Below are 14,959 nucleotides of genomic sequence, written 5' to 3'. Positions count from 1 at the left end.
ACTGAGTAATCTGGGATCGGTCTGTCGGATGGACACGTAAAATTCCGATTTAAAAAATCATTTTGTTTGTAACGGGAAACATACCATCGCCTTCCGTCGACAATGGGCGTCGCATGAAAGACGTGATGTGCATTATTTGTTTTGGCTGACTCCAGCTACACAATGCGAAAAGGAAATCGCTCTCTGCTGAAACTCCAGAGAAAATGCATCTGACGACTCTTACAAGAGGCACTCTTTTTAGCTATGTTAGAGCCATTAACACATTTATGAGCAGAAACATTATTAGTTTCAATTTTTGTTAACTTATCTTTTACATTGTAGCTGTATTTTGTTAGCGAACTGCATCTACTCTGTTTGTTTTAATACTACCCAAATTTTCTCTGTATCTTTCCGGTTGGTTAATTTTGCAAACCACGGGATCTGCTAAATTTCATTTGCACTCTTATCGGGCCGTAACTAAACTGTATAGGGGTCGGCGCCACAGTCTGTAATATGTCGCCTAAAATGTCCATGTCGTCATGTCTCACTGTATTTCGTCTTTCTTGTGACAATGTGTCTTATGACTTGGTCGCGTAATAGTAGCAGGTGTCGTGACTAAAAATTATGTGGTATAAACGCGACTTGACTGTAGGACTGACTGAATTACGCAAGTCAGACTTTTTTGGAGTAGTTCTGTAACTTGAAACAAATCGCGTCTGTGGTGCTGATAGCAGTCATGATAACGACGATAAAAGATTTACTGAAGTGAACGTGCTACTTATAAAAAGAGAGAACACTGAAAACTTATCGCATTATCCGTGCCGCATTGATCACCATTAGAACAAAGGTAAGCTGCCATGTTCAGTACATAACAAAAAAAAAAAAACAAAAACTGGTGTGTTAGTTATAAGAAAACAATTGACTTCCTGATTTTTAATGCGTACTTCAGTAAGGGATAAATTTGGCTTGTATGCTGCTGTTTTTAAAGTTATTTACTTGGCGTATTTCGACAGCTTTGTCATTATGCAGGGCAGGCCTGCACCGCATCTACTCGTGCCACCTGGCTCCCTCTCAAGCCTGAGCAGCGAACAGTCCGCCTATTGTTGCTATAAGAGTTGGGCAGGGGGGGGGGGGGGGGGGGGGGAGCAATCGGAACACGGAGCTAGGCACGAGTAACTATGTCAACGAGTGTAACCCTACGGTCGCTAATGTTGGTTCTATGGAGATGTATCGGTTCCCAGTGGCTAATTAATGCGCTTCGCTGCAAATTTATTCCTGAAGTTTGATGCATTGATCATATACGTCAGTGAAATGAGAGTTATATTTCTTTTAATGTATGACGCGAGATACACAGGGCAGCTAAGTACGAAGTCTAATAATTCTGAGGAATGGTGCAGCCCTATGGCGAATTTCGTTTTCGGGCAAAGTTTAAATTGGTGTCAACTTGTATTTTGTGAATATTTTAGTCACACGTTACACATAAAAGCCCTGGATGTCTATGAGTTCTACTATTTTTTCTTTTCACTAAAGCATCTTTGTCTGATAACACTTTCTGAGCACTGCTCATTCTAAGATAGGCTTTAAAGTTGCTGAGGCATCTGTGGGTAGACTTTCTCTTCATTGCAGATAAAAGTTGCTCCCTCGAGTGGGTCGTTCCAAATATCGATGTAACAGTATCCGCAAACTTGAGAAGTGGTGGAAATTTATCTTCCGGAACATTTTTATACTAGTCTACAATACTTATTTTATTAAGAAATTTGCCAGGCACTGTCGGTCTGTAAGTTACAACTGTAGGTGGCCATCCTGCACTGCATGCATTGCAAAATCATGTTGGTGTTTTTCTTCGATTTAAAAACAGCTCTTTCCACTTTAGTCACTGCGCCCCTAAGGATAAAGCGATCTCTGAAATTACCGAGGGGACTGAATAAACAATATTTTGAATTTGAACCCACGTCCGGAAACGTTCGATTTCCGTTCTACAGCCATTTGGAAACATTTTTGCTAGGTAGATATGGAATAGGATAGTCATGATCAGGGGTAGGGAGTGGCGGGGGGGGGGGGGGGGGGGTGCTTACTTCGAATCGGCTGATGTCGTTCGACATCTGTCCTACGTCTCTGACCTGGTTCGACCCTTATTCACGTGTCCGTGAGAGACAGAGCAACATGGCTGAGTATACGTTTGCAGAATACACCGACTTGATTCTTATGTATGGCGAAGTTCACGGTAATGGAAGAGCTGCTCGTCGCTTTTATCAAGATCGTTATCCTCAACGTCCCACTCCATCGCATACCATTTTCGCCAAAATTACGCAACGGCTTCGGGAAAGGCGTAACTTCACCATTAGCAGGTGTGATTGTGGTGCTCCAACGGGACAGACTGCAGAAACACCAGGTGTAATGGAGTGTTTGTATCACAATGTCGGTCGCAGTGCACCACACTTCGCCGTCGATACATCGAAACTTACTTGTAGTGGATCAGAATGCTAACCGTCCATTGGAAAGGGAAAAAAAAGGCCTCACTGTAAACAACATCGTTTCTGAAAAGTGATTAAGTTTAATTTTTGTTTGTTTGGTTATTAGTAAGTGAAATTGTAAGACAAGTGATGTACTGGATCATCCCTGATAAATCTCAAGTAAGAGTGGTTGCATTATCAACGTCTTTTCAAATGGCTGTAGCACTGATATGCTACTTTTCCGGAAATGGGCTGCAATTCAAAACATTATCTACTCAGTCACCTATACAAGCACTATAAGTTTGCAATGCGAATTTTAGAGTACCCTACACTGAAGTGACAAAAGTTATGGGATACCTCCTAATATCGTTTGAGCCTCCTTTTGCGTGATGTAGTGCTGCAACTCGACGTGTCATGGACTCAGCAAGTCATTGGAAATCTCCTGCAGAAATACTGAGCCAGTATACCTCTGTAGCAGTTCATAATCGTGAAAGTGTCACCTGTTCAGAATTTTGTGCACGAACTGGCTTCCCGATTATGTCCCATAAATGTTCGCTGTGATTCATGTCGCAAGATCTGGGTGCTCAAATCATTCGCTGGAATTGTTCACAATGTTCTTGACACCAGTCGCTAACAACTGTGGTCCAGTGACATGGAGCGCTGTCATCTGTACAACAATCCATCGTTGTTTGGGAACATGAACTTCATGAATGACTACATATGGTCTCCAAATAGCCGAACATGACCGTTTCCAGTCAACGATCGGTTCAGTTGGACCAGATCACCCAGTCCATTCCATGTAAACACAGTCCACACCATTATAAAGCCACCAGTAGCTTGCACAGTGCCTTGTTGACAACTTAGGTCAATGTCCCACACTCGAAACCTGCCATCGGCTCTTACCGACTGAAATCGGCCACGGTTTTCCAACCTCCTAGGGACCAACTGATATAGTCACGAGCCCAGGAGAGAGACTGCAGGTGACGTCGTGCTGATAGCAAAGGAACTCGTGTTGCCTACTGTCCTAATGAATACGTTCGTTATACTTCCCAGATAGATTTCTGCGGTAATTTCACGCAGTATTGCTCGTCTGTTAGCACTGACAACTCCACGCAAACGCCGCTGCTTTCGGTCGTTAAGTGAAAGCCGACGGCCATCGCATTGTCCGTGATGGGAGGTGACACCTGAAATACGGTATTCCCGGCTCACAGTTGACACTGTAGACCACGGAATATATAATTCTTTAACGATTCCACGTTCAGAGTCTGTTAATTCCTGTGGAGCGGCCAAAGTCGGAAACCTTTTCATATGAATCATCTGAGTACAAATAACAGCTCCGCCAATGCACTACACTTTTATACCTTTTGTACGCAGCACTGCCGCCGTCTGTATAAATGCATATCGCTAGCCCATAACTCTGTCACCTCTCTTTATACTACATGGCTGCTGTTTACGTGCTATTCTGTTAGTGGCGCAACATTATTTGAGTACGACGGGTATTAAAGAAAATGAGTCCTATTTACGGTACATTACTGCTTATGATACTGTCGTACAATAAACACCATTGTTTGCTACGTATGCGACTAATAGAATGTAGACATTCATACAGTATGTCGAAAGAACGAGATAGGCTACGTTTTTAAGTATCTTTTGATTTGATGGGGATTTTCAGTTTTTTTTTATTGCGAAACTTTGAATATCTTCCCATAAGAGTACGTAAGCCCATTCTGAACCCTAGACAAGGAGACAAAGTCTGTACGATAATTATTTTTGTTTCTAGTATTGTGACCGCGTATACAGATTATAGTTCAGTCGAAACGGATTTTCATTAGCAGCGATAAAAACCTTTGCGGAGTAAATGTGTTGAGAATTAAGTGTAAAAATCGCAAGACCCTGAAGATATGTACTACAAGATACAACCATCATGAACTTTAGACAATAGTCTTACTTATGGCTGTTGCTGGACAAAAAATTTATTTACAGGGTGAATATAAAGCCCGGGAATACTTTCTATTATTTATTGCACAAGAACTAAACATTGTACAGCTGTCATTCATATTGCATTTAGAAGACAAACTTTGAAATTTTTTTTCAAGCATTCGATATGCGAACCATGATTGACCCGGCAGACGTCAGTGCGGTAATTGAATTCTTGCCGTACCCGTCCCAGCATAGCATCGTCGACTGTGGCAGTCGCTTCCCGTATTCTCTCCCGGAGCTCTGCTACATCACGTGGTAGAGGCGGTACATACAACAGATCTTTAATGCGACCTCACAGAAAAAAGTCACACGGAGTGAGATCTGGTGATCGGTGAGGCCATTTCCAACTCCAACTCCAACTCACAGGAAGCTCGCCCCGCACCTGAACTCGCCATGTTTGCGACTAGCGCTGACTATCGGCAAATTACCGAACTACGCTGTGGCGGTACACATGGAAAAAAAAACAAAAACTTTCAGGGTTTCTCTTCAAAATGACGTATGTATGATATCGGTACAATGTTTGGTTCTTGTGCAATAAATAATTGAAAGTGTTCCCAGACTTTAGGTGCACTGTGCCAGAATATAATTTTGCATGACAGCAGGGAGTGAAAATATACAGAATAAGCAAACACTGCTGTTATATGTTTGTCTGAATGGCTACCTTCCGCAGCAGCTGATAAAATCAACTGTAATTGGTTTTTCCGTCTTAAGCTTAATGCAATTAATTAAAGGGAAATTTACACTAGATGCGTTTCGCTTTTGTTTATAAAGCATCTTGTGTAGTCATTCTGAAAATATGGATACCTGTGTTTGTACATTTCTAGTTGTTTTAGATTAAAAACTGTGTTTTGTTTATAAAGCTGTTGTGCAGTTTACTTACAGTGTTTCTGCTTCTTGTTGACATGTTCTGCAAAATACTGCTCATTCCTTCTTTGTTAGCGGATGCTGATGTCGAATGAAGCTTTGTTACACCCATGCACTCGACAGTTCCTGTTTTTGCACTTTCTCTTACGCTGCATTGGCGTTACCTCACCTTGGTAAATTCAACTGCAGTTCTATGTGGCCTCACTCAGCGCAGTATTATAGTGTTCATGTTTGTTCGTTTGTTTTTCGTCGTGTACGCTGTGATCATGCCAACCTGTGGAACTGCTTTTTCTTTTTAAAAAAAATATACATGTAAAATTCATGTCTGTGTCTGTGTGTGTGTGGGAGAGAGAGAGAGAGAGAGAGAGAAAGAAAGAGAGAGAGAGAGAGAGAGAGAGAGAGAGAGAGAGAGAGTTAGTGAAAATTAGTCAAGATGTCATATTTTCAAAAGTGAGGAAAAGCGTAAATAACACCAATGCTGCGTAAGAAAAAGTATAGAAAGCCAAAAACTGCTAACAGAATATGTGTAACGGAGTTTCTTTCGACATCAGCCTCCGCTAACAAATTGGGAATAACTAATGGTTTGCAGAATATGTGAACAAGAAGCAGTAAAAATGTAAGTAAATTACAAGCCGATCTCGTAAACAAATTACTTTTTTTAATCTAAAACAATCAAAAATATAGGATCATATGTATCTATATTAGCAGAATGAGTACAGAATTTATTGATAAAAATGAAAAGCGTGTGCTGTAAAGCTCCTTTTAGCCGCTTACAATAATCTGAAGACTGAGTAGCGGATAATAATTGGTGATAGTACAGTTGTCCTCAGGTCAACACAATGAAAGATGCTCCTAGGGGCTTCTCACGCTCAACTGACCATGTTGATTAGTTAATCTAATAGGTGATTCCATTTTAACTTGTCCAGTTGAACACAAAGGTATTTTACAAAGTTTCTTTCATTTAGCATGCGACAATAATGTATACTTCTGGTTTTAACAGGTTATTATTCGTTGTCTGAAACCTCATAATATGAGTCTTTGTCAGGTTAAGACTTAAACTGTCAGTTACGAACCACTTGTAGGCACTTTCTCCTACCATTTGAGATGTGTCTGACAAGGCTGTGCTTTGACGCTTTGTAGGCCTCCTTGCGTCATCAGCAAACATTACAGATTTTGAACTGCCATTCGAAGGAATGGAAGGTCATTCATGTAGGTTAGAAACAACAGTGGACCCAGTACAGATCCCTGTTGCACTCTACAATTTATGTTCGCCCCATTCTGAGATTAGGCTCATCGCTCAGATACAGTCTGTTAACAACACGCTCTGCTTGCTGTTATGAAGATAACGTTCCATTCATGTAAGAGGGATGACATTAACGCCATAATATTTGTCAAGTAGAATTTTGTGACGCACACAGCCAAACGCCGAAGCAAAGCAACGTCAAAGAAGATACCATCAGAGCAGTTTTCCTTGCTAAGCTCTGCCAGAACCTGATTCGTGAGATCTTGTGTTGCTTCCTCTGTGCAGCATCCCTTGCAAAATCCAAACTGAAAGACAAGTAAGACCTGCTCAGTTAAAAGAGTCAGTATTCTGTCATAGACTGCTTCCTCAAACATTTTTGGAAATACTATAAGTGTTTGTTTGGAGGTGGCTTGGTTGCCTTCTGTTTTGTGGATGGTTGTTAGTACAATGTATCTATTCTGAAATATACCCGAGTCATTGATTGCTTACAAAGACAGTTTAAGGATGATCCTATGAGATCATCAAAATACTTAAATGTAACGGAAACACCATTATACCCAGCAGAATTGCTGTTTTTTATTCTCTGAGAAATCCTGTAATCCCCTTAGGCGTAGGATTTTTGAAACTAATGTCTGTTGGTGGTCCATGCAGTGCCTGCACAAGCACATCTAACGAGTCTGTAATTGATTAGTACTGGGTGCAGTGTTTGCCGCCAGTGTGAAGATGTGGCACCGACTTTGTTGACCAGTGATTTGCAACGATCACCGTTTCAGAAAGAGCTGTTCCCTGGATGTTCAGTTTAAAAAAATGGTTCAGATGGCTTTGAGAACTATGGGACTTAACATCTGAGGTCATAAGTTCCCTATAACGTAGAACTACTTAAACCTAATTAACCTGAGGACATCACACACATACATGCCCGAGGCAGGATTCGAACTTGCGATCGTAGGGGTCGCTCGGTTCCAGACTGAAGCGCCTAGAAATGCTCGGCAACACCAGCCGGCCTGTTCAGTTTAATTTGTTTGTCCCATGTTTTATAATGTTCCAAACAATGATGGAAAAAATTAGTACTCCCGTAAAGACGACATCGGTTTTGATCCGACGGCGGCATAAGCCACGTGGGGGACAGTAGATGTACTGATAATTGTTTCAACGTCGTCCATCAATAGATAATGTAGTGGCACAGCTATCAAAGCGCCATATATATATATCTACACTTTGATAGGGAATGCTCACAGCCTGAAGGCTCAGTGTGCTGCAAAAGTGTGAAGCAAGCAGGCAACTATGCTACGGAGACACACACGTGCTTCCTACAGCCAACTGAGCGAGTTTGAAAGTGATCAGATTGTGACCTTCCTGGTGGTGGGACGGTACTTTAGAAGTGCCACACAAGTTGGATGTGCTGCGTCAGTTGAGCAACGATGCTGGTGTCAGTAGTCATCTGAATATACTCACACCCGGCGAAGAGATTCTGGAAGTTCACGTAGCACAGACGCCCACCAGGATCGTCTTATTGTAAGGGCAGCAGTGGCAGATCGTACAGCTACCACAGCACAGATAAGGGGGCTTGTGAGCCCACACGTGGCAACACGAACTGTTGCGAACCGGTTACCAGCAGTGGGACTATGGGCGCGCACGTCTCTAGTCTGTCTTCAACTCACGCCACGACACTGATGTGCACGGCAAAACCCTGCCGTCAGAGGATCACCTGGAAGATGGAATGACGCTCCCCGTTCTCCAGAAATCAAAGCACATTCTGCCTGCACGCAAGTGATGGTCGTTTGAGCGTACGACGTAGACCAGGAGAGTGCTGTCTCGTAGAGTGCATTCGTCAAAGACATATTGGCCCCACCCCAAACCTTATCGTCTGGGGTGCGATAAGCTACAACTCTCGTTCACATTTGGTGTTTCTGGAGGAGAGGCTAACCAGTGCTCAGTACGTGCAGAACATTGGTAGGCACGTTCTTTTCCCGTCCTTGCAACAGGAGGGTGATGTGTTGTTCCAAAAGGATAATGCTCGCCCACACACTGCCTGTGAAGCTGAACCTTGCTCTGCGAGACGTTCAGCAACTTCCCCGGCCAGCACGATCTCCGGACGCGATTCCAGTCGGACATGTGTGGAATATGATGGCACGAGATGTGACTCGTGCGACTCGTCAGCCAACAACTCCTACATAACTGCATGAACAGCTCGAGAAGGCGCGGAATCATGTATCCCAGGACAGTATTCGCCATCCGTTCGATCGACTGGATGCTAAAGTCAGCGCCTACATTGCCGCCCGTGGAGGCTACATCACAAAATAATATGACTGTGTCAGCATGGGTTGATATCTCGTACCTCAGAACCACTTGTGCTGTTGATCTGTGAGTGTGATCATTTCATAAAGTCCATATGAGTTCAGAGTGAACTGAAACCCTCTAAAACGGTATATTAATTTTTTTCCCAGCAGTGTAGTTTGTGCCTTATTCCTCAAGTGCTCCAGTTTTCAGCATAACACATGAATTTTACTTTTTTAATGAGAGGCATCGGAATTTTACATTGCTTATGGCAATGGAACTTCAGACCTTGACTACTAATTTCTCTTCGTAGCTTCTCTTCCGAGCCTGAGTCGGTATCCTGGCAACTCCCATTTTTTTAACAAGTTCACTCTATCTTAACGTTGTCTTTTCTATGATCTCTTGCATGGCCTTCCCTATCACTGTTTCTCTCACCATCTCAATCCTACTCAGTCCATTCTTGTCAGCCCCATACTGCATCGTTGAATTTTCATCTCGTGTATCCAGCTCACCCATAGTTTCTCCATTACGCAAGTTTCTGATGCATGTGATGTAGCGTAATATGCTCGATGTCCACATCTACATCTACGTGATAACTCTGCTATTCACAATAAAGTGTCTGGCAGAGGGTTCAATGAACCACCTTCATGCTGTCTCTCTACCGTTCCACTCTCGAACGGCACTCGGGAAAAACGAGCATTTAAATTTAAATTTTTCTGTGCGAGCTCTGATTTCTCTTATTTTATTGTGATGATCGTTTCTCCCTATGTAGGTGGATGCCAATAGAATGTTTTTGCAGTCGGAGGAAAAAAGTGATGATTGAAATTTCATGAGAAGATCCCGTCGCAACGAAAAAAGTCTTTGTTTTAATGATTGCCACTCCAATTCACGTATCATGTCTGTGACACTATCTCCCCTGTTTCGCGATAATACAAAATGAGCTGCCCTTCTTTGTACTTTTTCGATGTCATCCGTCAGTCCCACCCGATGCGGATCCCACACCGCACAATAATACTCCAGAATAGGGCGGACAAGCGTGGTGTAAACAGTCTCTTTAATAGATCTGTTGCACCTTCTAAGTGTTCTGACAATGAATCGCTTGCTCTACCCACAATATTATCTATGTGATCGTTCCAATTTAGGTAACACTCTTTTGTATTTTGGTGCTACAGTATTGCTCCAGACTAGGCTCCATACTATCTGGAGGGATGCATGTGTTTGCTTTCACCTTTCGCTAATCTGCTTATCATTCCTCCCGATGAAATTGATTTTGTGCTCCCCAGGTACTTGAAACTTCACACTTTCTTTACTATGAGCCCTCTAATACGCATATCCGTTGCCACTCTCGTCTTCTTTCTCGTTGTCACCATCAGCTCACACTTCTTTGCATTAAATTTCAATCCATGATATCCACCCACCGACTTTCTCCCATATATTTAGCCTTTCTTGTACCTCTCCTACTTCATTTCCCCACACAGTTAAATCATCTACAAACGCCATTGCTTTCATACTTTCTTCCCCTACTTGCGTTGTCATTCTGTCATTATCCAGAACGGTGATGAAAAGTACAGGGGGCTAGCACATTCCCTTGTTTTTGTCTATTTTTCTGTTATAACATGTCTGTGGTCTCTCCTCCTGCTTTTACATAATTCACGCTTCCTTGAGTCAGGTCCTATATTCTTCTCACAATCAGCTTCCCAATTACCTCTTCTGACGAGTTTCCCATATCTTGCTTCTTTTCAGACCATCATACGGCTTCTCAATGTCCAGGAACACTATTACTAAACCCTTATCGTATTCGTAGCGTCGCTCTTAGAATTGCCTTGCACTAAAAATTAGATCTACCGTCCAGCTTCCTTAGTTGTAACCACATTATTCTTCTCGTAATCCTCCTCCTACTATCCTCCGTACTCTCTTTTTTCCATAGACGACTCTCTTACTTCCTACACTCTTCCTTTCCTCCATCCATTTCTCTTCTCCTCTGCTACCGCTGTCTTAGCCACCATTTTCTTCGTAATGTATTCCTTTCACGCTTCTTCTGTTTCTTTTGAAACCACATACAAAATTTATTGCTTTTAAATACAATTTCCTTCCTCACTCTATCATAACACACGGTGTTTCTTTCCGTCCTTTCTTATCACTTGTTTTTTTGCGCACTTTTTCTGCTGTTTCCACCATAATTCTTCCCTGTTTCTTTTCTAATGACTTCATTTCATCCCTGTTGCTCTTGACTATTTTCTGAAATCCCTCCTCCAATATCTCTTCTTTCATCTTCCACACTCTTACCATTCTTTCCTGTCTCTCTTTCTTCATTTTTTCTTTAATACCCCTAAACTTGTATGTCTACATCTACATCCACATGATTACTCTGCAGTTTACAGTTAAGTGTCTGAGAGGGTTTATCGAACCACTTGCACTCTCGAATAGCGCACGTGAATAACGAGCGCGTAGATCGTTCCGTGTGAGCTCTGATTTCTCTTATTTCATTACGATGGTGGTTTCTCTCTGTGTGGGTGGGAGCCAACAGAATATTTTTACGCTCTGAGGTGAAATCTGGTGATTTAAATTTCATGAAAAGATCCCGCCACGACGAAAAATGCCATTGTTTCAATGATTCCCACCTTCATTCGCGTATCATATCCATGGCACTCTCTCCTCTATACAAAGCGAGATGCCCTTCTTTGAACTTTCTCGATGTCCTCCGTCAGTCCTGACGAGGAACGTACACTGCACTTCAATACCGCAGAGAAGGGCGGACAAGCGCAATGTAACCAAGCAGTCTCTTTAGTAGACTGATTTTATTATCTAAGTGTTCTGCCAATAAATTGCAGTCTTTGGTTTACTTTCACATCAACATTATCTATGTAATCTTTCCACTGTAAATTATTTGTAATTGTAACCTCTAAGTACTTAGCTGAATTTATAGCGTTTAGATATGTGTGATAACCGAAATTTATCGGATTCCTTTCAGTGCTAATGTGGATGACTCCACACTTTTCGTTATTTAGAGTCAATTGCCATTTTTTACACCATACAAATATATTGTCTAAACCCTTTTCCATTTGCTTTTGACCATCTGATTACCTTACGTTACAGTAAATGACATCATCATCTGCAAACAATATAAGAGATTGTCTTTTAAATCGTTTATGTAGATCATGAAGAGCAGAGAGCTTATAAAACTTTCTTGGGGAACACCAGATATTATTTCTGTTCTACTCAATGACTTTCCATCATTTACTACGACCTGTGACCTTTCTGACGCGAAACAACGAATACAATCGTACAATTGAACCGATACTCCGTAAGAATGCAATTTCATTAGAAGTCGATTGCGAGGAACGGCTTGAAACGCCTCTTGGAAATCTAAAAATATGGTATCAATTTGACATCCCATGTCGATCCCCTCATTATTTCTTGAAAATAAAGAGCTAGCTGTGTTTCAAAACAACGGTATTTTCTGAATCCGCGTCGGTTATTTGTCAATAAATCGTTTTCTTCGAGGTAATTCGTAATATTCAAACACAACACACTTTCGAAAACCATGCTGCAAATCTACATTAGTAAGCAATTTAAGCTGATTCGCTACACCGAGGAAGCGGTCGGGCCGTTCCAGACTGTAGTGCCTAGAACCGCTCGGCTGGCCTTTGTACAAAAGTCTCACAATATTCGTCCTTCCTCATTTATCCTTCCCCATCCTTCCGTTCCCAATACTTACTCATACCATTTTCTTTGCTTACCTATGTGTGCATTTAGCACCCATTATCATAGCTGTCTAGCATTTCGTTATCATAACTGTCTCCTCATTTCCTCTTCTAAGTCCTCCTTCTCTTTAACAGCACGCGCGCTTGTGGTACATATACTTGCAGAATTTCCAGATCTTACCCTTTCACTTTCACTTTGAGCTATATCAACCTGTCACTTATTCTCTTCACCTCCTGTTTCAACCCTCCTTTCATAATCACTGCCATTCCAGGTATTCCTTATTCCTCACTGCTACTTCAGACACAGATCAAATCCACTCCACAGTTCCCTACTTGCTTTATATTCGATTTCTGACAATCCTGGAATATCCAGTCTCCTCGTATTCATAAAGTCCACCACTTCTTCCACCTTTCCTGTCAGCGTCTGTATATTCAGTGTACTAAATCTTAGCCCTTGGGAATAGCTGAGTCGTCTTCTACTATATCCATTCTATCCGAGACTTGTTCCAAATATGAAAGCATTTATTTTATCTAGTGTCCATTCAGTAATTTCTCTATTTTTAACAACTAGGATCAATTCAAAATCTATAATTTGCTTTAAGGTACTTCCGTCATCTGTACACAACTGGTCAGTAAAATTTGTCCATCGTGTTCATATAAACAATTTCCTATTAATTTTACAGCTAAATCACTGCATACTGTTGGATCTAATTACAAATTTTCAATAGCTGCTGTCCTTCAGTTCTCGTAGGGACTTTTACCGTGGAAAATAATCCAGAGTTCGCCATCAACAACTCTGAGTGCCCTCGGACATTACCATCTGACAGAAACCCAACATAGAAGTCTCCATAAAAGATGATTCAACTGTGAACCTTGTTAAAATTGTGTGTAGCTGCTTGATGAAGCTTAAGGTACTTCCTGGCCTGTAAACTGTGAGCACTACAAGCCTGTGTGTTTGCCCCACCGTTGTGGGTCAGAATTCAAAAAGCTGTTCGACACAACATTCATTAACCAAAGGGCATTGTTTACATATATAGCCAGTCCTCCTTTCTTCTTATTGTTTTTAAATTAGTGTGAAATTAGCTCGTATCACGAAAATATAATAAATTTCAGTGATTTGCATCTAATCTTCTGATACGTGCAAGTCTGCTGAAATTCCATCTATCCTATAATTTTTTCTGACTGGATATTATGAGAAGCTTATCGTTTTCATAAACGAGGCTTCTGTTGTTTTGATGGAAGGTATTATGTGATTTCCTTAAATATCCTTGACTTTGTACAAACTGTAGTATTTTTTGTACTAGTTACTGTTTCCGCTGTGACTATATTTATTCTGCAGCTCAGTCTGTCGGGTGAATTCGTTCTAAAAGGTCCTAGTGGTGAACCTTGATGGAAATCATTTGGATAGCATGGATTCTGGTGTGGTCAGAACGGATGCTTCTGGTAGTTAGCCGTGCAGAAGCATTCAGATGCAAATCGTGTCGTGACCAAGAGAGAGGCGATGCATCACTCACACCCATGCGTGAAAGTCGTTCTATATAGAGCGCGTATATACATTCTGCATTATCAGCTGTGTCACTCACACATTTCCATCTGTGTCGCTGCCTAGGTGTGAGAAGTTAACAGTTTTACGTCTAGTCCGAGAAAATAAAGGAAAGAAAGGCAAAGGGATCTGAGACAGTTTTAGCAGTTGAAGAACGCTACTGGATGAAAGCTGCTTTGCTCTCCATCTAAATGTTATTACGAAACCCGTAATACCATAATGGTGATGGACTGAAGTCGAATTGAGTCAAATGATACTGCGGAAATTAGACTAGGAAATGACACATTAAAAGAGTAGTTGAAATTTTCTCACAGGAGAAGAAAAATAACTGGCGGCGGCAGACGTAAAGAGGATATAAAATGCAGGCGGACAACAACAATTAAAGTTTTTCAGGCCAAAAGAAAAACACGTTAACTTCGATTACAAAGATATATTTTAGGTAGGTTTTCTAAGGGTTTGCAAAAACAGACATAATGTCTTATGGGATAACTAACTATTATATTATAATTAATATAAATGACGCACACTCTGCCAACCAATTTTATGTGACGTAGCATGTGAAAATTGCTGTATTTGGACGGGTTACTCCTGTAACTGAAATAGCAGGTACGCTCTGGTACATTTGATGTTGATTAGATAGGATGAAAAAGATTTGCTTCCGTGAAATAGTAAATTAGTATCATTATTTTTACAGATCTGAAGATGGTTCTGAATGAACCGAAACCGGTCATATGAATAAAAAATTTGCAATCAAGACGGTTTTTAAGTAACATTTTCTAAGCGTATTTGGAGTTTATCTTTGTGTGGAAGTAAAACATGAACGAATAATCGAATATACAAAAATAAAACAAAAACGTTTGAAATGTGGAGTTTAAGAAGAAAGCTGAAGATTACCAGAGGTTACCAGATAGCCACT

At 41.3% G+C, this 14,959-nt stretch overlaps 1 protein-coding gene across 1 annotated transcript in view; it reads left to right on the top strand.

The window, feature by feature from the left end:
- Window positions 1-775: 775 nt before the first annotated feature.
- LOC126282126 (myogenesis-regulating glycosidase-like) overlaps window positions 776-14,959 on the top strand; it is a 56,200-nt gene continuing 42,016 nt past the window's right edge. The window contains exon 1 of the mRNA XM_049981596.1: window positions 776-826. The gene's annotated coding sequence lies outside the window, so the exon portion shown is untranslated. The remainder of the gene's footprint in view (window positions 827-14,959) is intronic.

Source organism: Schistocerca gregaria, chromosome 7 (assembly GCF_023897955.1).
Source record: "Schistocerca gregaria isolate iqSchGreg1 chromosome 7, iqSchGreg1.2, whole genome shotgun sequence".
Lineage (NCBI taxonomy): Eukaryota > Metazoa > Arthropoda > Insecta > Orthoptera > Acrididae > Schistocerca > Schistocerca gregaria.
This window is presented reverse-complemented; position numbering and strand designations above follow the sequence as displayed.